This window comes from Prunus mume, linkage group LG8 (assembly GCF_029339155.1).
Source record: "Prunus mume cultivar Tortuosa linkage group LG8, ASM2933915v1, whole genome shotgun sequence".
Taxonomy (NCBI): Eukaryota; Viridiplantae; Streptophyta; class Magnoliopsida; order Rosales; family Rosaceae; genus Prunus; species Prunus mume.
This window is the reverse complement of record NC_142705.1, coordinates 22,993,076-23,018,157: the sequence shown is the minus strand read 5'-3', so window position 1 is coordinate 23,018,157 and position 25,082 is coordinate 22,993,076. Positions and strand designations below refer to the sequence as shown.

General features: G+C 34.8%; 2 long non-coding RNA genes and 2 pseudogenes across 2 annotated transcripts; 2 read left to right on the top strand and 2 right to left on the bottom strand.

Annotated features, from left to right (window-relative positions):
- The first annotated feature begins 14,436 nt into the window (after nucleotides 1-14,436).
- Nucleotides 14,437-14,973, top strand: LOC148915088 (secreted RxLR effector protein 161 pseudogene; annotated as a pseudogene).
- Nucleotides 14,974-18,423: 3,450 nt separating this feature from the next.
- On the bottom strand, nucleotides 18,424-20,183 carry LOC148915087 (uncharacterized; annotated as a pseudogene).
- Nucleotides 20,184-21,780: 1,597 nt separating this feature from the next.
- LOC148915085 (uncharacterized) lies at nucleotides 21,781-24,531 on the top strand. The gene is made up of 2 exons (XR_016122964.1): nucleotides 21,781-22,105; nucleotides 24,325-24,531. It is a non-coding gene; the product is annotated as an uncharacterized LOC148915085 (long non-coding RNA).
- On the bottom strand, nucleotides 23,549-24,350 carry LOC148915086 (uncharacterized). The gene is made up of 2 exons (XR_016122963.1): nucleotides 24,164-24,350; nucleotides 23,549-24,127 (listed from the first exon to the last, which is right to left on the bottom strand). It is a non-coding gene; the product is annotated as an uncharacterized LOC148915086 (long non-coding RNA).
- Nucleotides 24,532-25,082: the final 551 nt, after the last annotated feature.

Genomic DNA, 25,082 nt, shown 5'->3' with positions numbered 1-25,082 from the left:
ATTGACACTGAAATCGTGGTGTTGTTTTTTAACTAATTTGGAGACGACGCGCTTGTTTTGGGTCATGTGGTGGGTTTTGGGCGATGCGGTAGGTGAATGCTTTGGTGGGTCCCACCCCTACATGCCTGGGGAGAGGGTGGGTTTGGAAACCGGAGGGGATTAGCCTATAGGAGAGAGGAGTAACATGTAGATTCTCATCTGCGGCCGTTTCTTTGAACGAATTCCATTTTCTCATCTTGCTTTTAAATTTATTTGTTTGTTTTAAACGGATCGATTAGATAAAACTTAAAACCCCCAACCTTTGTTTTTGTTTTTTTATTAAAACATTCCAAATTCATATCCTGTGTGTTTAAAAAGTTACATTCATTGGGCCCTAAATGTGTTTATCCTGTGTGTTTAATAAGCACATTAGTAAATAAGCTCGAGTCTTCATTGTCACATTGGTAAAAAAAAATTACAATTTGAAAAGGGAAATTTGTTTCTTCTCAAAAAGATGCTCTCAGCCAGTATACTTGTTGATTTTCAAATTTATGAATTTAGAGGACATTATAATTAAGGTAAAAAATATGGTGTGTATAGACCATTATAATTCATGTATGTTCAAATTTGGACAAGAAAGAAAAGAAGAAAACAAATGCATTTCAAATGATTCTTTCCATACAGTCATTTCACATGTACTACATCTAGTTATTTCAAATATATTCAATCTAATGTGGTTGTTGTTTTTAGAGATATTTATTCTATAAAAACCCATATAGAGCCCATTTGGATAGAACAACCCAAAACTAGTTCTAGTGTGTTAAAATTTACTTAAAAGGTAATAAGACTCAATTAGAAAATGACAAGTGGTCCGTCATGTTAAAATTGGCCTATTTGTGAAAAGCCTTTGTTTTTATTACAAATTTAGCTTTGTTGTCAAATCCATATCCCTTCTTTCAAATCCTTTCATCCAAATAATAATATAACAAGAATACTACTCCAACACCAATTTTTGGACAACAACTTATATGTTCGGCTCTCCGTGTTTCATTTGTTTTCTTTTTGGGCTCTATAAATCAATTGGGAATCTAAAACTTAGTGTCACTTTAAAATACATAATGTTATCTAGAGAAAAAATTAAGTCATGATTGAGTTAAATGTATGTGTGATGTGTGGGAAAAAATAAAAAGGAATGACTATAATGTGTTAAAAAAAAATTTGAGAGGTGAGAGAATTGAATTTGAGAAGAAATTCTTCGATCGTGCAGATGTACCACGTCGCCCTTCCAACTAGACACATAGTATTGGAGTGGAACTAGCATGAGGCCATGTGGGAACCAAATGCATTGGAATTTTTTTCAAATTTGAGACCTCCTTTATAAGTATAAAAATAAATTATGAGGTTATAGCAAAAGAAATGTGTTTCAGGCCAATGAGAGTTAGTTGAGTTGAAAAGGATCGTTCTTTTCACTATTAAGGCTTATGTTCAATTCTCACAATCCCTCTTGGTGGAGTAATCTGTTAAAACTAAAAAAGAGACTAAGATCTCATTTGTAACCTCTCGAAGAGGCTTTGATATGCCCTGATCATGGGATGAACCCACTCATTTTAATTTTTTTAACGAGGAACCACCTCTTACTTGGGCTTATTGGACCCACCATACGGTTGGTATAAACTCCGGAGAGACTAATGCAGCAACCCACCGCCACGGCGCCCCAACTTAAATATTTGGTTTGATGACCGAAGCCACGACCCGTAGAGCACACACAAGCGCAAGGGTGGCTTGTTGGTAAACTTTTATAAGGTTTGAACCTTCTGTGGACAGCATAGCAAAAGCAGGATATCCAACACCACCCACTGTTCATCACGCGCCTGGAGAGCGCTTACTAAACATCGTCTCCTCTCCCCAGGAATATTAAAACTTCTGTGGTGATTTTGAAACGGTTAAATTTGTGGAGAAGTAAATTGGAAATTATGAAATAATTTAAAAATAAAAATAATAATAATAATAAAAAGTTGGAGACTGAATTGTTTTTTCTTTTTTCTAAAATAGACTCAGAGTTGGTGACTGGAGTTTTTGGGGGTTGGTGAGGACGCCACTTGTTTGCACTATGTTTGGGAGATTACATTTTTCTGAATTTATTTATTGTACTAAATATTGATTCAATTACCTAATATACCCTTTGATTTGTATGAAAAAGTATGATGCGGATACATGTTTTGTTGTTGAGTGAGTAGGTGTGATGGGACCAGATTTATACTTAAAACGCAAGATAATATAGTAAAACAAAATTATGGCAGCTATGAAAATGCGACAAGATTTTGATGTTCTGAAGAGTTACTGTTATCAAAATTAATTCATGTTTATTTATAAGAAAAAAATGAATTATTTTCATTCGTAACTTTTTCGCTCGCGTTTATTTTCATGTTCAAATGCGATAGGATTTTGATATTTTGAAGAGTTATTGTTACTGTTATCAAAATTGATACATATTTACTCAAAAGAAGAAAATGAATGATTCTCATTCGTAATTTCCCCGCATTTATTTACATATTCTTAATCAAATACCTGAAAGACTAACCACATTGACTTAACAATTTTTAGTTTTAAATACCATTAGAGCAACAAAATGAGGCCATCTGTAGCTTGAGAACTCAGGGATCTCAAAATCATCCCATGAAATCTAATTAATAGAAATAATCCACCAAACGCATCATGATGTTTTCAGGCCGAGGCTCCAACAATGAGAACAGATTATTGGCTTTGATTAATTAGTGGGTGTGAGACGACCTCCAATGGGAATGAGATGTCGTGATCCCAATTAATGGTCTTTGCATCTAAGGTGAGGATTACACTCGAGGAGAGCATAAGGCACCGGCAATGAGCTCTCAGAAGACAATGCACGTGATTGATAAAGGCGATTTGTTTTTTTTCAGAAATTGAGAAATTGTTATAAACTACAATTTCAGAAATTGATATTTACACATGGGAGAATTGTAATTGATATTTACAATTTTGATTCCCCTTCTTCCAATATCCAATATTCGTGTTGATACCAAATATGAACGAATCTGTCAAAAATAGCCCAAAAATAAGGTCTCACCACTTAAAGAGGTAGGCAGGCTCAAAAAGCCAAATACAAGGCCCAAAACCTTTTATTTGCGTCTACGGAGGCCCATAGGATAAGAAAGGCCGACTAGGTCCATCAATACCCATGCGGTCGGACCTCAAGAACAATGCGTGGACTAGGGGTGAGTACTTAAACTGGTGAATCGAGCCCCAGAAACGAGGAAAAAGCCATGTTAACAAAAAAACTTAACCTAGGATCAAAAACCAAACCGGATTGCTTTGGATCTATTTCCGTCCCGATTCTTCTCTTGAAAAAACCATCTAAACTGAACCAACCGATTAAGTTAAATTTACTTATTCATTTATATCAAAATTAGTAGTAACCCTAATTAATATTCGAATCACATTAGTAACTACAAGTCATATCTAATTATTTTAGCCAAATTAATACCCAAATGTCTTAGTTTCAATTTCCAAATTATACCAAACTAAATAACAACTCTAGACCAAATTTTTTTTCTTTTCTATAAACCACCCGTTCTTGTTGTGCTTCTGTCTTTCTCCATTTTCCACATATTTCTTTCTATTTATCTTCCTCTTTATCTCTTCACAAATTTCTCTATTATTTTAGCTCTCTCTCTCTCTCTCTCTCTCTCTCTCTCTCTCTCTCTCTCTCTCTCTTATTTTATCTCTTCTACCTCTTTTTCTCTTTTTCTTATTTCTCTCTTCTTCACATCTTCATATTTAGAATATTTCCAAACTAGAAACCAGTTGAACAAAACCAAAATCTTATAAGTCCGATTTGGTTTGGTTCTTCTAGACATTTTCTATGAAAACTGAACTGAACCAAACTGTGTGAAGTTTCAATTTCAGTTCCAATTTGAGGGGAAAATCAAATCAAATCAAGTCAAACTGCGCACACCCCTTGCGTGGAACAAACCTAGCGCCTAAGTACTTCACCACAGAAGCTCACATGTCAAAAGATCATCCCGTGACAAAAGTTGAGTTACGAAGAAGTCAATAAACATTATCTAGAATGTGTCTAAGATAAATGTGTGAGTACTTCTTGTAATCATCATTCTATAATGAATTGGACTAAGGAGTCCCATCGATTTTCCCCAAAAGTCGGGTTTTACCTCGTAAAATAATTCTCTGTGTGTTCCTTTATTTTATGCTTTGCATGTTTCAAGATTGATAAGCTTTATCGATCCTGCTACCGAAGTTTATTTTTATTTAGTGATTATAATTTTAAATTAGCTTATTCACCCCTTTTTAGGCATTATTAGTCATCCTACAAGTAATTCAATGTCCATATTGGTTGTTTGTTACAAAATTTTAGACAACATTGAAAAAATTAACTTAATTTATAACATGTGTAAACAAAATAAAAAGTTTATATCATACATATTATATTATTTGGATTAATTATAAAAGGAGGTTAGAGAGTGCATCAATTAAATCTTAAAAAGGAAGGTGAGCCTAGATCGGACAAGGCCGAACATGGCTATGGACAGAACTTATCAAGCCGAGAAGTCGAGGGTTTCACATTCTAAGCCCAAGTTCTACCAAACCTTAGAGAAGGCCGGACCAAACAGACCTAACCATCGAGTCGAGCCAAACTTTAGCCCATTGAACTACCCACTTCAGACTGCGTGCCAAATGTTTATCCCAAACTATATCCCTCATCAAAATCCATGCAGATCAAGCGATCCTAGTGTAGCTGAGTGCCTTTCACATTCCATGTTGTACGGCCCACTTCAGCTGCCATCCTTCTTTTTTTTTTTTTTTTGTCCTTTTCGAGGGACTGCAACCGCTATCTTGTTCAATCAAAGAGGCGTTATACAATGATATCATTTATTATTTAGATTTTATTTTCTAGTGGACCGCGTAAACCTCTCTTTCTTCCGTCTTTGTTTAATGTGCGGCTAGTGCCCATCTACAAAGACTTCACCTTCTGTCTTTCATACTATCACAACTTTCCTTTTGGCCAAATATAATTTATCTATGTCACTATGAGTTCATTATGGCTTTGATTAGATTAATTAGACCTTCATGGATGAACACAACACATACATCAGATCTTCATGGATGAACACAACACATACATCATACATGTAAATGTGAAAAATTCAGGGTCCAAGAAAGAGCACACTCCTTTGATTCGAAAATCTTTACACCTCAATCTTCCATACCATTAATTCAATCTGTTTATGACAATGAAACTTATGAGTTACCTTTATTTTATTAAAAGAAACATTTTTAATAGAGTTTGTGTCCTCTGTACTCTTTATTTCATTTTGATGTAATAAAATTCTATCAGTTTTTTTTTATATAAATAAATAAAAGAAACATTTTTTTAATTTAATAGAAGACGCCGAGGACACAAAAACTGCGTCCTTGAAATTTAAATAAATTCCAAAAAAAAAAAAAAATATTCTTAAATACCAAATATAATTTTTATTCATATGACCACAAGAGACAAATAACTAATGCAACACATACATTACTAAGTATTTTCAGAAGTTTACTAAACTAGAAATTACAATATACTAAAAACCTCATCTCCTATTCTACTCTACAAATCAAGTTGATATTGTCACACCCATCTGAATATAACGGACAGTGACTAACAGAACTTCTTGTGGTGTTGGGAACAAAGCAATTTTAAAAAAATACCAGTTAAGAACAGGTTTGTCAAATATTAGTCTATTTTTATTGAGGGATTCTTTAAATAAATTGACACTTCGTGAGTTTCACTGCAAATTTCACTTTAATAAACGGAACCCTTTTTTTATTTTTATTTTTTATTTTTTATACAAGCGATATTGGGGAGGGGGAGGAACCGAACATAGGACCACGAGTGCAGGGTTAAATACTCTTAACCACTTGATGTACAATCCCCTTGCACCAAATTATCTATTTTTTAAGTCTTCATTTAAATATATTCTTGTAAAAAATTAGAAAAATTAAAACCTATTAAGACATCCAGTAGTAACCAAAAGAATAGATGAACACCACTTTTTTGGGTCTTTAAATGGTTTTGGATAATTCAAATACAATATAGAGTGAGCTCATCAAAGATGTCCCCCAAATAAGATTATGGGTTAATCGTTTTATTAGTCCCTGAACTTAGACCCGATTTGCAATTGAGTCCCTTAATTTTCAAAATCGTTCCCGTGGTCCTTTAACTTCACTTTTGTTAGGACAAAGTGTCTTGTCGTCAATTTTGTTAACTTTTTCTGTTAAATGCAGGGGCAAAATGGTGTTTTTATATTAAAACCAAAAAAACGAATAAAAAATCATATCTTTAAAATAACAATAAATAAAAAATCAAATAAAAAACCAAAAAAAAAAATTCAAGTTTGGGGGGGAGTAGAAATCGGGATAGAGGGGGAGAGAGAGAGTTTAATTTTAATTTTTCAGTTTTTTAATTTTTTATTCATATTTAATCAATTTGATACAAAAATACCATTTTGCCCATTCCTTTAACAGAAAAGTTAAAAAAATTGACGGTAAGACCATTTGTCCTAATGAAACTAAAGTTGAAGGACCACGGGAACGATTTTGGAAATTTAGGGACTTAAATGCAAATCAGGTCTAAATTCAAGGACTAATAAAACGATTAACCCTAAGATTATTTAAGGAATCGTTCAAACTCCCTATAGCAAATAGCAAATATATGACGAAGTATATATGTACATGAATACCACCACAAATCTTTTTAGTTTAATTAATATACCAAACATGCATTATATACACATATTGAAAGTACCCATACCCTCGGATTTCCTCTTGGAACTCGAGCATAAAGCATGTCTGACATCTAACAGATGTCGGAGCCACATTACTAAAATTTCCTTCACTCTTTTCGAGAAAAAAACCAAGGGGTTTGACTACTACCGAAAATCCAATAGAGTCTCCCCTATAATTGGTGTTAGAAGTACGCCCTAGAGCCAATCATGAGATGTAAACTTTAAGGATATTTCACTTAATTAATTAAAGGCATTATGTTGTTTTGAGTAATTATCTTAGTTATTTACTTAATCAACAAGTCCATGGATGAGACTTAGAAAATAACTTAAAGAAGTCAAGTTCAGGAGACCTTTCTATACCATGTCCACATACTGTTCATGGTCATAGGATAATCAACTGGAAATTGATAATCCACAAGGACCATTAAGCACTATATATGCTCAATCAAGAGGATGACTGGTCTCGAGTCATTCACGTGGAGACACTAAGATAAGTGTATGGGTGTTCGTTAGAGAATGAATTCATTGAACTCGATCAACATAGAGAATTTGAATGGAAGTTTAACTTACATGTCAATCAGGATCTCTTAAGTTGGAATAGTGCAAATTAGTCATTGACCTAAGGCACCACGAGTTGTCTCATGAAAGTGTCATGGGCCCTTATCCATGTTGAAGCATTGTGTTCCTTTGGGCATAACCCAAAGATATGACTAGGGTTCATGATCAACTCATAGAGACATTTGAGTGTACAACAATGGATTTCTATCTTCATTAAAGAAAGAGAATGCTCATAAGATGTGATTCGAAATTCTTTGGCCAAACCAACGAGCTAGATCAATAATAGAGATTATGATCATGCTCCAATGAATCACATTAGATAGTAGATCATGCTATGGCTTCACATGAATTCCATTCCCCAATTAGCGTGATCAAGAGCATTGATTAAGAGAATGACTATATTGCACGATAATCTCAAGTGAATAGGTTCACAGCCCCATTCTATATTGGATTGGGAAACCGTGACATGTTAATAGATGTCACTCATGGTTTGTGGAAGCCCTGGGGACAAAGATATAATCTAGTTCTCATAAAGGGAGAATTAAAAGGGAGTTTTAATTCACAATCGATCAATAAAGAGTTTTGGATCGCCCACTACCTCACTGATTAGAACCTAATGGATCGCACACCAATCAGGTTAGATGAAAGGAAATAAATATGATGTGCATAGACTTATTAATTTAATGGAGATTGAATTAATTAAGATAATGCGGTAAAAGGGTAGTTTGGGCCTAAACCATAAAATTGGGTTCAAGGCCCATTGGGCTTGGACCCATTGGGTTATTTAAGACATATGGACATAGTAGGATGACCACATGAGCCCAAGAGGCCTAATGAAAACCCATGGCTGGTCTTACCTAGAGGGATACTTTGGTCTCCTTCTTGTGTGTCTATATAAGTGAACTTTGTCACTTGAGAAAATTAGGGTTTTTGAGCTAGTTTCAAGAGAGGAGTTAGAACACCACCTTGCTCCTCCCTCCTAGCCAAAACTGGCCACCCTAGGAAGTGAGAACTAGCATCCTTTCCTTCCTAGGTTGCATCATGTCCTCCATCTTCTTTGATGTGGAAAAGTTAGAGATCACCTCCATTGGTGATTTGGTGAATCTTCAAGGCCTTTCATAAAGTGATCAACTCAAAGGATGTCAACCTTGAGTAGTGCTTCAAGGGTAAAGTTTCTCTTCTCTTTTCTCTTAGTCTAGAATGTCTAGGAGTGGAACAATCTAAACCAAACCTCAAGATACTTGGAATTAGTTATGTTAAAGCTCAAAAATTAAAATTTTAAAGCTTTTGTTGCCTAAGGTTACTTGTAACCTTGTCTTCGTGGCTAAATATAATTAGGATTTAGTATTTCCTTCAATTGGCACATTCCCCACAATTTTCACTTTCAGAGAAACACAATAATAACTTCCCAAAGGTTCACCATGTTAAACAAGATAGGCTACATATATTAAAACACTAACCTTGATCATGAGCCATTGGTGTTGCTATCACTGAACTGAGAGTAACCAAGTTCTTCTACTCAGAATGATCCTTCAAGCTATAATTCTGGATGAGGTTTTGAATGCCTTTTTGTTGGTGTGATCGTCTGAGCAGGGACTTGATATTTAAATGCATTAGCTCAATTCCTAGCCCATCAAGGAATATAAGAGCTATCCTAATTGCAATGGTATAAGGTGTTCTAAATGATAACTAATAAGAAACCTCATGGAACAAGGATTACTGGAATAACACTACTTCTTTAGAACCAAAAAACCAATCTTAATCGAGCTATTAGTTTATACAAGGACTTAGATCTCCTATGATGATTAGAAGACCACTTACAAGTGGTATATGACATATAAAAGTCTAACACACCATGCACACCATGCAACAAATAACGAAGCCAATGAGTTACAACGAAATCATAGTTCTACGAACCCTAAATACATGTGAAGCCTAATAAGGATGTTGAGAGATCGTACCAAAGTGTACTCAAAGCCCAAAGTGTCCTCGGAAGGCATCTGGCCCACCTAGTCAATGAGGTCCAGGTACACAACCTTGTATTTCCAATATGGAAGTTTCTATAATTCCCTAACGATCAACTAAACATATCCTATGAGTTTGGTCACTATCCAATGGCTAGATCATCGTCGATGGCACACTCAGACGATGATTGATCAAGTAAGTTGATAATCCGTGCACAACCTTGGTAATATGATATATGAAATATATCCGGACCTCATATTTTCATTCCGTAAGTATCTGCGCACTCCTGATAATATGAGGAATGACATATCCCAAAATAGGGTCGATCCAACGATCCACTCATTTCTGATCGAGCATACCATGTTAGGCAAAACTCTGATCATTTGTCAAATGATTGAATCTTGCAAATTCAAGTACGTCGCTGAGTCCAGGACATCAAATACAACATGGTGGGGTGAAAACAGGTCACCACCAAGTGACTCAACAGCCCGATGGGTTGAATAATTTTCTGGCGATAAAAAAACTTCAAATGGATAGGCAACACCTACACCAAAATGTCAAGCATGATAATGAGGGGAGTGAATTTTATACCGTGGTCAAAGCGATATCGGGTCGGATTTGGCTGGAAATTGAGAAATTTTGACATGGTGGCCGTATTTTCTTGGCTTTGATTTGCCACACACGACGGCCAAATGGGTCGGGTCTATTTTGCAATAAACGAGGTGGTCGGAGGTGGCCAAAAACAACCGCGACAATGAGAGGGTTTATTTATGTATATTTATTATTATTTTTTTATTTTAAGGGCAAGGGAATGGTGAAGAAATTGAAATATTTCTATTTGTGGCGCATCTAGAGTCCCATTGCCACATTGATATATTACAAGAAGAAATCATCACTTCCCTATAAGCATGAACACGTGCCTATAATTTACCATCCCTTTACCCCTTAAAAATTATCGTGGCGAGCTCCACATTCTGAATGAATAACCAATTTTCATTTTGATTGATTTTTTTAGTAGCATGAATGATCCATGAAAATGAATCTATTTTTTTTTAGATAAAGATAAAATCCTTTAATAATCCAATAAGCATTACAAAGTAAGCAGCATGTTAACAATGATCTCGTTAAAACTTTTCCAGGGAAAAAATTCCGGGATAGGAAAGAGTACCACACATGCTACAGATTAACAGAAGATTCAAAATCAAGAATACAAAATAGTGTTATGTTTCCTCTTTAGATCGGTGCACTAGATACTAAGTTATATCAGGTTTTGATAAAAGTTTAAATTAAGTTATGCCTTGAGGCCCAAAACCTTGTGGAATAAGGAAAGGTTTTGAAGCCTATTAATGGGTCCTATTTATTTCCTATTTTGCAATTGTTTTGGTGGGTTTGGAAGATTAGTCAAGTCGGCCTTTGGTGATGAGTAGAGACGACTTGACCTAGCCCTATATAAACTTAAGGCTCTGCTCTCATCAGACACGTTCTCTAACCCTAATCTCATCATAAAGAGAGAGCTTAAATAGATTTAAAAGAGAGCAGAAGTCTTGAGCCGTTCCTGTTCTTGCTGGGATTATTTGCGGCTACAGCTGAATGAGTTCAGAGGTTGTGTACTCAAGAAAGATGGCACCAGGTATGTCTTTACGTATTTTAGATTGTGTGAAAGATCCTGAACACGTATATAAAGAAATCTAACAGTTGGTATCAGAGCATATGGTCATTCACAGACACTAAAATCGTTGTTCAAGCATGCCTATTACAATTTCTTATCTGTTTATGCCATGATGACTTTTTGGTTATGTTTAAAATTTGAGGATGGATTAAACATGTTTTCTAAAATATCAAGAATATTAAAGAAATCTGGAAAAGCATGTTTTAATTTGTCTTTTCATATTTTCAAAACTTTAAACACGTTTTTGACCTACTAGATGACCTTAAAACCCTAAAAATGCCCATATGTCATGGCAAATCCGTGAGTTGTGTTAATTAGGTTATTCCCTATTCAGAAGGTATTTTGCGTCAAAAATGGACACTAAAAACCCCTAAAACATTGTTCATGGCAGTTTTTACTATTCACTACAATTTAGGGTTTTCTCTCTTGAACTGTGTTTGTTTGGTTATTTTCTGAGCTAGATAGGTGCTTGTCTTTGCTCCGAGAATCAACAAATTTTTCATAACAAAACCAAACCTAAATACTCAAACCCTAAAGAAATAACCTAAATTGCTTGATAAGTTTCTTCAACAAATAGAATCTATCCTGTAATTTGTTTATGATGGCACAAACACGTAATTTGAGTAAACTATAAGTAATCTCTTGCCACAAAAGTGTGATACTTAATTAAGAAAGCTTGCATATGTTATTTGTTAATTTTGCGAATAAAGTTAAAAGGAAAAAATGTTTTCTCTTAACAAATTGAGAATCGGTTTCTTGGAAAGTAATTATGCTTTCTTTTGCAAATCCTTACAGCTTTGAACACTCCCTCAATCAATTTCTTGCAAATTGAAACTCTCACCAGTTCGACTTTCAAACGATGGAAGTTCAATCTTGAAGTTGCATTAGGCATGAGTGATATCGATTATGCTATCACCCAAGATGAGGGGACCAGACCCGTTGCGAATTCCCCTACTAAAGTTAAAAGGGTGCATGAAGCTTGGAGGATGGTGAATAAGTTTTGTCTGTTGGTTATGAAGAAGACTATTATGGAAGCTATTTTTGGTGGAATTCCATAAATGGAAAGTGCCAAGTAGTTTATGGAATCCATTGAAAGGAAATTTAAGGAATCTGGCAAAGCTGAAATGAAGAACCTCATGTCTAGGCTGGCTAATACAAATTATGAAGGAGGCAGCGTAAGAGAACATCTCATGGGACTTGTGGATATTGCTGCCAAATTGAACAGGTTGAAAGCACCTATTGATCAAACTTATCTAGTGCATATTGCGCTGGATTCCCTACCTCATGAGCAAATGAAATCCACCTATAACACCTTGAAAGAGGATTGGACAATGGATGACCTAATTACAATTAATGTTCTTGAGGAGAATAAGATAAAAGCTTATGGTGGTGTGGTTAACGAGGTCACTGCCAGGAAGTATGAGAATAAGGGTGCTGCAAAATCGGGAATAAAGAAGCAGAGCCAGTCTCAAAAGAACAACCCTCTTGGCGTGACCCCTACCACTAAATTCAAGTGCTATTTTTGCCAGAAGGAAGGTCACATGAAGAAGAACTGCAACAATTACAAGAAGTGGTTTGAGAAGAACAAGAACAAAGGTAATAAAGAATTAGTCCTAGTGAGTTTTGAGTTTAATTTAGTGGATGTTCCTTCTAATTCTTGGCGGTTATACACGGCAATCTCGATTCTTATAGCTCATAATGTGCAGGAATTCACAAGAAGGAGGGAACCAAGAAAGCATGAAGTTAAAGTGTTCGTGGGGAATGAAGAGCAAGTAGATGTGGAAGCCATAAGAGTAGAACACCTGAAATTGGATTCAGGATTTATTTTAGAGTTGGATGATGTGGTTTTAAACTTTTAGTACCCTCAATGAAGAGGAATTTGATTTATGTTTCAAGATTATCAAGAATTGGTTTTGTTTTTCAATTCAATAAAGATGGCTTTGCATTATCTCAGAATTCAAATGTTCTTGCTACTGGTTTTCTCTTAAATGGATTATACTGTCTCAATTACAATAAAGGGGGTGAAGTTTTAATGGCTGAATCGAGTAAGAAAATGATTAGAAGTGAAGGCACATCCACTAAGTTATGGCATAGATGTTTACGACACATTTTAAAAGAAATAATGAAAATTCTTGTTAAGGGCCATCACTGACTTTTGGTGATGACAAAATTTGTATTGAATGTGTTAAAGGAAAACTCACTAAGATGAGTTGGACCTTTTGAAATTTGGACTACCAGGAAGCCTAGCCTTCATGTATAGGGTTGCAAGGCTGAAGCTAGAATCTATAACCCTCAAGAGAAGAAGCTTGATCCTAAAACGATTAGTTGTCATTTTATTGGTTACCCCTGCAAGGTCAAAGGGTTTTGGATTTTACTGTCCAAATTATGGTACCCGAATTGTTGAGACTGGTTGTGTAAAGTTTATAGAGTATGAGGAGAATGCTATTGGGAATGAAGATTTTATTTTTGAAGAAGAAGGGGAAGTAGCTATGATTGAGAGTGATGAACAAGATGTTACACTCTTGATTCCTTTATGTGAAACTGTATTGGAACCTCCTCAGTTTGAAGAACAAGTTGATCAACAAGAACAAGCTGTCGAGAATCCTAAGCTAGATAATCCACAAGAACCCATGCAACCGAGAAGATTTGACAAACCAAGAAGATCCGCAGCAAATTCAAATTATGTGTACTTACAAGAAGCAGATTTTGACATGGGAGATGTGGCTAATCCAACAAGTTTTAAAGAAACTATGGAGAATTAGAATACAAACAAATGGAGGGAAGCAATGTTGAATGAACTTGAAAGCATGAAGAATAGTCAAGTATGGGAATTAGTTGAACCTCACAAGAGCTAGAAATTGGTAGGCTCGAATGGGTATTTAAAACAAAGAAGGATAATGATGGAAGAATCGAAAGATTTAAGGCTAGATTGGTAGCAAAAAGATTCACCCAAAGGGAGGGAACTGACTACACTGAGATGTTTTCTCTGGTTTCCACAAAAAATTCTTTCTGCATCATTATGGCTTTGGTGGCACATTATGACCTACTTTTACATCAAATGGATATAAAAACTGCTTTCCTGAATGGTGAACTAGAAGAAGAAAATTTTATGAGGCAACCTAAAGGGTTTACAAAGGAGGGAAAAGAGCATATGGTTTGCGAACTTAACAAGACAATTTATGGACTGAAACAAGCAAGTAGGAGGTGGTATTCCAAATTCCATCAAACTTTTCATCTTCTGGTTTTGAAGAGAACATAGTCGATCGATGCATTTATCTGAAGAAGTGTGGGAGCCGATTTGTTTTTCTAGCGTTGTATGTTGAGATGAAGGATTTGGGAGAAGCTGTTTTTATGTTAGGCATTGAAATTTAGAGAGACCGAGCTCGAGGCCTTCTAGGCTTGTCGCAGAAAACATATATTGAAAGGATACTCAAGCGTTTTGACATGAGTATGTGCTCTGGACAGAAAGTTCCTTTAGGAGATTTAAAGAAGGAGCATTGCCCCAAGAATAAAGAAGAAGATGATGATATGAGGAACAAGCCGTACGCTGCTCTAGTTGGAAGTATTATGTATGCACAAGTGTGTACATGGACAAACCTAGCCTTGTGCATTAGCAAGATGGGGAGATTTCAGTCAAATTCGGGAACGCAACACCGGATAGCTGGAAAGAAGATTCTGAGGTACCTACAGAGAACAAAGACTTTTATGTTAATTTACAGACACACAAAGAATTTAGAGCTTGTTGGTTATGTTGATGCTAATCTTGAAAAGACAGAGGATGATTACATCTGTACTTTAGGTTTTCTTTTGAAGATGGCAAGAGCAGCTGTTGCTTGGAAGAGTGCTAAAAAATCTAGTGTTTCAAGTTCAACCATGTTTTCAGAATACATAGCTTGCTATGAAGCCACTTCTCATGTAGTATGGCTAAGGAATTTTATTAAAGACATTAAGGTGGTGGACTCGATTTCTAGACCAAGATAGATATATAATGACAATATTGCGGCTGTTTTTCACTACATGAACAACAAGATGTCGTCTGGACTTCAGTATATTGACAGAAAATATTTAATAGTGAGGGAGAAGGTAGCGGACAAACTAGTCAGGTTTGATCATATCAGAACTCAAGATATGATTGCAGATCCGTTCACAAAGTTTTTGCCGTCAAAAGCTTTTCTGAGGCATCTTGAGAGTATGAGATTATTTCCTAACTTTGATGCTGCAATCTAGTGGGAGCCTTGTTCCATTTCTGATATTTACTAGTTTGTTTATTTTGTTGTTTTCTAGATTGAGGGATTTGCATTTAAGGATGTTAATTTGGTTGACAGTTTTATTTATTATTGAATAAATTCTACCATTTTGACTATTTAGCTATTTAAACTTATTATGCAATTTTGTTTATGCATGTGAGTTTATGGTCTCTTTTGAGATAATACTGTGTTAATAATATTGCGGATTGACTCTTGCTAAATCGTAAAGGGATACATGTACTGAAAAGCATAAAGATTCACATTACACATCAGTACATATTAAGGTTCTCATTGGTAGGTGCTTCATGTGTTTTGAGATTGCATTATGTGATTATAGATGGCCTGGTTTTAATAAAGAGAGTAATGCTTGTCTATAGTTCATTTTGTCTAATCGCTTTTTACTATAGCTGGAAGGGAATGACTTAACTGTTTTAAACTCATGGCCAATAAAGACTATCAAACCTTTTGGAATACAGAAGCTTAGTGCTTTAGTGCTTGATCTAGTGGGAGCATGTTATGTTTTCTATTTAGATCAGTGCACTAGATTCGAAGTTATATCAGGTTTTGATAAGTGTTTAAATTAAGTTATGCATTGAGGCTCAAAACCTTGTGGAATAAGGAATGGTTTTGAAGCCTATTAAGGGTTCCTATTTATTTCTTTTTTTGCTTGAACCGTTTTGGTAGGCTTGGAAGATTAGTCAAGTTGGCCCTCGGTGATGAGTAGAGACGACTTGACCTAGCCCTATATAAGCTTAAGGCTCTACTCTCATCAGACACGTTCTCTAACCCTAATCTCATCATAAAGAGAGAGCTGAAACATATCTAAGAGAGAGCAGAAGTCTTGAGCCGTTCTTGTTTTTGTTGAGATTATTTGTTGCTATGGTTGAATGAGTTCAGATGTCGTGTACTCAAGAAAGATGGCACCAGGTATGTCTTTACATATTTCAGATTGTGTGAAAGATCCTGAACACGTATATAAAGAAATCTAACAAACAGGACAATCATCTCTAATACCATTCTAGCACACCATCAACATTAAACTTAAACGAACCCTTTCAGAAGAAGACTCCAACGCTTCTTATTAAAATCATATTCTTTTGCACAACGTAAGATTTGTTCAGCATGCATTGGGTCATAATCAAATAAAACACCATGTCGATCAGTTCACAAGAACTATAACACAAAAACATATAAGGCTGTAAGGGGGCCGAAAAACTCAGTTCAATGCCAATGTCATAAATCGACCACCTCCCTTTGGAGACGAAAACCACATACTACAACCCATCAACGATTACCAACCAAAAAATAGAATATCCAAGATATTAGATATGCCAAAACACCAATTCTTCTAGGCAGAAAACCAAGGAGAGGCCAACCACACAAATTAGAAGTAATCTGGAAACTCCAAACCTGCAAAAACAAAAAAACAAAGAGGGAAAAAAGGAAGGAGGGGGGGTGGGGAAGGGATGGAAGGAAAGGAACTGAGTAGGAGAGGTGAGGGAAGGAAAAGGGAAGGGAAAATAGGACAATGGAGGGGAAGGGAAAGAGAGGAGGGGAGACTCCTTAACATATAGGTTTTTCAAAACCTCAATTCTCTCTCCTCGCGGAAGCGAGAGAGCGACCCTCAATTATATGGCAAATAAAAAAAAACCTTTGATATTTTGAAATTGAATCATTTCGATTAACATAAACTATTAGAGCATCTCCAACAGTAGTAGTAAATAAAACTCTTCAAATTGAAGTTTGTTGACCTATGTGGCAATTTGAAAAGCCTTATTTACTACTTTGATATTTTGTGCCCCATCAGACTCTTTAATTCAATTAATACAATATTTGACTTAAAACAATAATAATTAATAACATTTTTTGTTAAAGATAACATTCTAGAAAATAAATAATATTTAATTAAAACTAAATCTCCTTCCTAGTATTTCCCGTTGATGATGACGATAGTACTCATCAAGATGAGGAGGCATTTCATTGGTATTCAATAATATGATTGTTTCATCTTCTCTCTTCTCATCAGCTTCCAACTTTTTGTCATTTTGTTCCAAACTCTTTTTCCATAATTCCATATTTTTTCTTCAACAATTTTTTTTTTTCCAACCTTTGTTGTTTTTTTTGTTCTTGAACTTTTTCATACATCAACTGAAATTGAGTTTTCACAGGCTCACTTGCTTGTTTAGATTTTATTTGGCCTTTTATGGTATTCTAAGCAATTATTGTAACACAATCATGATGATATTAAATTTTAATACCAGCAAAGTCATATTGGATAAACAAGCAAGGTCATATTGTTTAGATTTTGTTTGGCCTTTTAACATGATTACCCAAAGTCATATTGGATAAACCAACAACCAAACGTGATTCTTTTTTTTCTTTTTCTTTTAATGCGAGCAAAGTTATTTTGCAGTTAACTAAAATAATATATTTATATCCAATATGATAAAAAAAAAAAGATATTAAATTTTAAAAGTAGTTGTACATCAAACCCAGCAAGCAAAATAAATATTTTAACCATTTTTCATATGATTTTGATTCTTCCAAAGCAAAATAAATGTTTTGAAGAGCTAAGGTTAACTTAACTGTCCTAAAGAGAGAGAAAGAGGTCACAACTTTGATAATTGAGGTTGAAGAGGCTATAGGAGAGAGGTTTTTTGATGTGGCTCACCTTTTTAGAATTCCAAAGCTGTTGAAGAGGTTGTTTGAAATGCTCTTTACACAATGAAAATGAGAGGGTATAAAGAAAAATGAAGTAGCATTTCCCAAGTATCAAAGTCTATTTAATAGATTCAACAACAAAAAAAGTCTAGAGTGCTACTATTTCCACCCTCTGTCCTATTTTCCCACCCACCTTATCTTCAAAATTTTAAATACAAATTTACCCATATGTAAAATAACTTCTAAGGATCTGAGGAAAAACCTCACCTCATAACCCATCTATTCTTTTTTTTCTTTTTTTTTGTTAAAGCGTTGAAAAATTTCATTCAAAACAAATGCTAATAATGTTTACATCCTCTGTTAGGATATTAAAAGCCACTCAGTACCCACAAAATCCCAAATACTTGTCTAAACACAAAATTTGGAACAACATATGTTGCCCGCCCTATTGCATCGACGAGGAGCAAACACAAACACCTCTAGTAAAGAAACCAATTGTCCTATTAAACTAAGAAACCAACTGTCAAATGTCAAAAATAATCCCTTCTATATCAGCATCAATTTCTACCTCCCCATTCAGCATCATAACACATCTCTAGTAAAGAATGAATGAACTCAAAAGTTATGAAAAAAATAAGGAAACATAGAAACCCCATTCGCAGTAGTAGAAGACAATGTTATATTCCTATTTAAAATGGTGAACTAGATACTAAGTTATATCAGGTTTGATACAAGTTTAAATTAGGTTATACATTGGGGCCCAAAACTTTGTGAAGTAAGGAAAGTTTTGAAGCCAATTAAAGGGGTCCTATTTATTTCCTTTTGCATGAACCGTTGCTTGATGGGCTTAGAGTGTTAGTCAAGTCGTCCCTTGGTGATGAGTAGAGACAACTTGACCTAGCCCTATATAAGCTTAAGACTCTACTCTCATCAGATATGTTCTCATACCCTAATCTCATCATTAAGAGAGAAGTAAAAGTCTTAAGTCGTTCGTGTCTTTTGCTCGTACTGTTGCTACTGCGACTGAATGAGTTTTGAGATCGTGTACTCAAGGAAGATGACATCAAGTATGTCTTCTAAGTATTTTAGGTTGTGTGAAAGATCATGAACACATTTATGAAATCTAACAGACAAACCCTTTCAATTCCTCCATTCTCACATAGCTCTTCCTTACCATCAACTCTTTTCTTCCTTGTGGCCATCGACTTACTCCCTCTCAAATTTGACAAAACCCCATTTACTTTTGACCAACACTTCGCTAACGGGTCCATCTCAAGTGTCGATGGAAGACTTGATGGTGGCTTGTGGTTCTCTTTTCTCAACATAGCGGAGCAATTAGGCACTGACTGAGCCATGCTAGAGGAACCTATACTTCATTTGGTCGTATTGGTGTGAAATTTGACTTGTTTCTTCAACGGGCTCAGTTTCAATTCAGGTTCTTCAGCCTCTTCTGGCCTCAGATGTTATAAAAATTATAGTTTTCCTTTTTTGTAAAACCAAATACAAAAACCTTTATATTATAAATAACATATAAACAAATTGAAAAGCTTTTAAGTTACAATGAAACTGAAGAAAAATAAATTGATAGGTAAGTAAAAACAAAATAAATTATAAGAAGGTGAGCTCGGTACCGTGGCGGTCTACAGGACTCCAAGATACGACCACTTGTACACAAGCTCAAGATCTGTTATGAGCACTTCATAGATGGATATAGGTATCCAAGTCACAGTAACCATTGCCCAAAATAATAATATAAGTAGAGAAAGTATGAAAAGTAGAAGAGGAGATAATCAAATTGTGGTGATGATTGTGGTATGTAATATTCTGATGGTGTATTGTGGTTGTTCAAATGTGAAGAAGGAGTGACCTTTTATAGGCATCCAATAACATGTAACATTCACCATATTAAACTAGAAAATTAAGGCATTCAATATAGAAATAAAATATGAAAATTAAATATTTATAACCCCCACAATAAATAAAATAAAACAGCCAAAATAATTAAATAATTCAAAAAGGTTAAATTTTTAAAACCTTTTTAAAATTCCAACATTAGATACTTCCTTTGCAGCTTTGAATCAAAAGCTCCACGGAGGCTTTGTATTTGGGTCCTCTCTCCATGATGTAGCTCTATGTGATGAGCCACAGAGGGACTAGCTCTTGATCTTGTTTTGGGTTCTGGGAGACAATGAGGGAGATGGGGTCAAGGGCTTGGAAGAGATATTGAAAAGCAGGGTTTGGTTGATGATGGTTTTGGTGCAGAGGGCCGTTAGTGACTGCCATTATTGATGAATTTGAGGTGTGTACTGAGATTTTGGGTTTTGGTTGATTTAATGATTAAATGATATTTTATGAATAATGGTGGGTTGAAAAACAGAATCGTAATTTTTAAAATTTATATAATTAATATAAAAATAACGTGGACGGAGAAATAGGAAGGTGGACCGGTGGTGTGAAAATAACAGCACTTAAAAGTCTATTTAATCGTTAATACTAATAATAAATAAACTAGAATGGCTGAAATGTTAGTAGTCTTCACATGCGTGATGGTGACTTTAGATCTTGATCTGTTGGCGGCCCAATCAGATAATTTGTATATTTGGTTGGGTGGACAATAGAAATGTCGGTGGGGAAAGTCAAAAGAATTGAATGGTTAGCTCTAATGCGGCCAGATTCAATTCGGTTGGGACGGAATAAGTACAGCGTGTATGCCAAGAAAAGGCTAACTGTCGGTAGTCTATATCATTTTTTCATTTTTTTCATTTTCCAACAATCCCGACCTGTGTAGTCTATATCGAAACAAGCACATCTAATAAATAAAGAGGCCGCAAAGAACTCACTAGTATAGTGATTTAAAGCATTGTTTTTCTTAAAAAATATAATGGATTCAAGTCTTAGCATTGTGATTTAGTATATTATCACCGCTCTCAATAAAAATGTCAAAAAAAAAAAAGAAGAGGCATTTGGTTTCTTATTTAAGTAGAGAACTCAAAAACTTTTATCAAACACTTTAACAGAAAAGTCATTTCATTATACACAGCTCACAACACTTTCACAAAAAAAATTTACCAAACACTTAGAAATTGATTATTGTACCAACATCACTTTTAACAAAATGTTTACCAAACGCCAAACTACTTTCTCTCATAACAAATATGACAAAAATTATTTTACAGCATAGCAATATTAAATTGGCCTTTAAACTGTTTCTAAATCACTTTTGAAAAAAAATTCTAAAAAGAACTTTTTTTTTTTTTGTATTTGGATATTTTTTAGACTCAAATTGGGTTTGGATTTTCAAAAATGGGCATCCAAACAGATTTTTAGGATTTGGACTTAAATTATGTTTTTAAGTTTAAAAATTTAGATTCAAATAGAATACTGAACATACCCTAAATTTTTTGTTGTTGCAAATCTGGGTCAGGCCAGTTAATTAAAGAAGTGTGCCTACCTCATCACAACTGAGTTCAAATTTCCTTCTCGTATATTAGAGTAATTTAAAATATTAATTTTGTCATCAACATGGTCTAACCCAGTAAAAAAAAAATATTAATTTACAGAACAATAGTTTGAGTTCGAACCTCATAGCTCAAGTCAAGTCATAGCCCCATTTTTTGTACTTGTTTCATCCTTCATCATTAATAAAACACTATCGCTTTTGCATCAAAAAAGAAAATAATTTTTAGAATTAAATGAAAAGAATTCAATGCCTGTGACGAGTTTTGAGTGAGCGTGAGCTAAAATAAATGCCCACGTCCCTTTTATGATGTCAGGGCGTGTGAAATACACGTCTTGTCCATGGTAGGTGTGGGTGATAATAATTAGTGAAGTGCACTGCAGACTGCAGTACTTTTCATCTGTTGCCATTTTTGTCGTCGTCGTCTCCTATTTTATCGACTTCTGCATTCGGATTCCTCCTCTGCAATTTCCAATGCACACACACACAAACACCCAAACGCAACGGACATTATTATCAGAATTAGCAATGCAATTCTGCGAGGCTTTTGGCACATACATCATCAACTCATTTCATGATAATCAGTCCAAGCGAAAAAGCCTTCTTTTTTCATGAATCATGATCGAGCTCAGTTTCTCAAACCTCTCCACATTTTTATTCTACGCTTCACTTTCCAGCGATTCCCAAAGAAAAATTTCAAGAAAATCATACACAGTCGCTCGACCACCTAAAGCGACGAGTCCTTATGGTAAGCCACCTTCAAAGTTTCAAGTTTTGTATATGTATTTATTCAAAGGTTAAATTATGGTTTTTTTTTGTTGCTTCCTATATTTATTTCATGTGTTTCCTTCTTTTGTTTTGGTCTAAGTTCTTCACTTCTTCAATATTGGATTGTATCACGTAACTATTAATATAGTAGTATTTCTCTTTTCTATGTTAAAAGATTTTTTAAGTTCGAACCACCACTTTCTCAATTGATAAAAGAAATTATTCCGATTGTGTGATAGCTTTCGAAATTTAATAAATGAAAGATTTGGGCCCTTTGCGGCTGTGCCTAGAGGAAAACTATATTTTTTGAGTTGTAATTGATGTACCCCGGGTGAATTTTTATTTTGGTCTTTTATGGTTAAATTATTAATGCAATTTCACTCTATCAAAAATAAAAAATTTGGTTTTTTGTTTTGTTTTTTGTTGTTGTAGGATTGGGTATTTCTATCGTTACTATAAATGAAGAAACCAACATTATTCCTATTTTGGTTCATGTTTATATAATGTTTTTTTTTTTTTTTTTTTTGTTTATGGTTAGAATAGGGAATGTTATTCGAATCTAGATCTTCCACTTGATTTTTCTCTGCAATAATTTGCTTGAGTTTTATTCTAAGCATGACAAGGCTTGAGATATTCGACTGCCAAATTAAGAAACCGACTGAACCGGACCGATCTCTATCGAAATACTTAGTAACCGAAATTTGGCGGTTCGGTGGCAATTCTGATTTTGGCAATTTTGACTGCAATGTTTGGGCATATTGATCCAGTTACCGAACCAAACCAGGACACCACATCAAAAAAGTCATCCAACGACTAAACAATTGACATAAAGTATTTTTCTCAATAAAATTTCCCTCATTACGTCGAGGTTCTTTTAAAAAAAAATCCTTAATAAATCAAAAAACTTGTTCCCTGAATCGGGTGCAATTCAAGAACTCAAACGATATGGTGAATAGAAAAGTGGGATACTTGAATTTCCTTACTGATAATTTGTACCATGTTTGTGTTGTGCTGATAAATAATTATCTTCTAGACTGAAATACCCAATTGACCAAAGACTAATAAACACTTGTATGTTTCTCTAGAAAGCTCAAGTCAGCCGAAACCAGTCAGTAGTGGGTAAGTATAGACCAGAAAGATATTTGTTGTACATCCAAATTACAATGATACAATACCTAAACTCACCAACCCACCTCATAGAGGATAAATCCTTTTCCTTTCCTTGGTTGGTGATCTATGAGAGACTGCTAAGACAAAGGTCTTTTTCATCACCAACCATTGATCGTTCCCCTTTTCTACTCAACCCCATCAATCAAAGTTTCCTTTAAAAAAAAAATAGTTTCAAGGACGTTAGCAATACGAAATGATGTAATCAGACTTGCTCTATATAAAAATTCAAATAAAAGGATGGAGGAGAAAAGTCAAACTAAAACGTTTATCAGTTCATCTTACTTGGAAAATGCCTCGTTGTTTTATATTAGTGACAAGTTGGTGCTCTTTTTGAAGTTGATGTTGCCCCAATTATTTGGAAGAACATTGCCACCAACTACAATGTCAAAATGCCAAAGGTTCTGACTTATAATATAACTAAAACTTTGAATCTGTTTTCAGAAAACATTTTCTGCGTTTTCTTAACTTCACCATCGAACGCAAATTACAAGCATATTCAAGAATGAAAACTGGAAACGGCCTCTGAAAACACCACCAAACGGGCCCTAATTTTTCCTTATATCCTTGTAAATTCAGCAGAAAGTTTATTCAGAGGAGTCATTGTTGAAGGCTGGCCTGAGAGTGTATCTGGGCCTTGCTGTATACTGCCACAGTTTGCAAAAGATTACAGGCAGAACAACATCAATTATAAATGCCATTGCCACCACATATCCCTGCACAAAACAAGTCCTCAACGCCCTACTTTCTAATTAGATCCCACTCCCAACAAAAGAACATTTTTTTTTTAATGTTTTGCATTTATTTATCAACGTGTTTTGGATTATTTTGTAGTCTATGGAGTGAAACAACTTTTGCATGAGTTGAGTGCCTTTAAAAGGAGTTTAATTAACTTTTCCACACTTAGCCATACATCAGAAATGATAATTTTCATGGGAATGGAATCGCTGTGGCCAAAGTTTATTTCTTTAAGCTATCTTATTTTGCCATTACTCATTGCTGTTACTCACTATTTTTCATTTGTGAGGACAGTTGGCTATGTTGAAACAAAGCTTTGTAATTGACGGGGCTGCTTCTAGGGAACCTTTGTCTTATGCAAAGGTTGCATTTTGGACTCAACATGATGGAGAGAGGAGTAACTGTTGTTCATTGGGCCGGGCCTTTTTTAATTTTTTCAAAGTTTTTTATATCTTTTTTTTTTTTTAAACACATTTTAAAACAACAATGAAAAGGGTATTTTTTTTAAAAAAAGTAGCTGTTGAACTCGGAGATGATTATAAAATCCAATGTAACCGTTGGAATTTGGAAACATGCATGGAAATGAAAAATAGCTATTGTTTTTTTCCTTCTTTTATTTTTATTTATTTTTGCTTACCAGGCTTTGCATATTGCATTAGCCCACTTGTGAATACTCCCTTTGGTGTATTGGGCTTCTTTTTGGTGTTTTTTTTTCTTTCTTCCAGTGAGCTATGGACATGTATGAATATTTTTATATATCTATACTATTATTATTTATTGTCGGGCCGGGATTGGCCGAGCCTAATTGGCCTTTTTCAGGCCAGGCCTAAATGGGCTCAGTCAGGCCAGGTTGAGGGTTTTAGATATTAAGCCCTAACTAAATGAATTAGTTAGACATAACTATAAATATAAAAAATAAGACATACATAGAGAGAATAAAGAGAAAAGAAGAGTTAGCTGGTGGCAGCAAGGTAGTTCCCAGGACTGCTCCAAGCTCTCCTTCCTCTGCAACTAGCTCTCTTCTCTCTTTGTGGTGAATAATAGAATCTGAA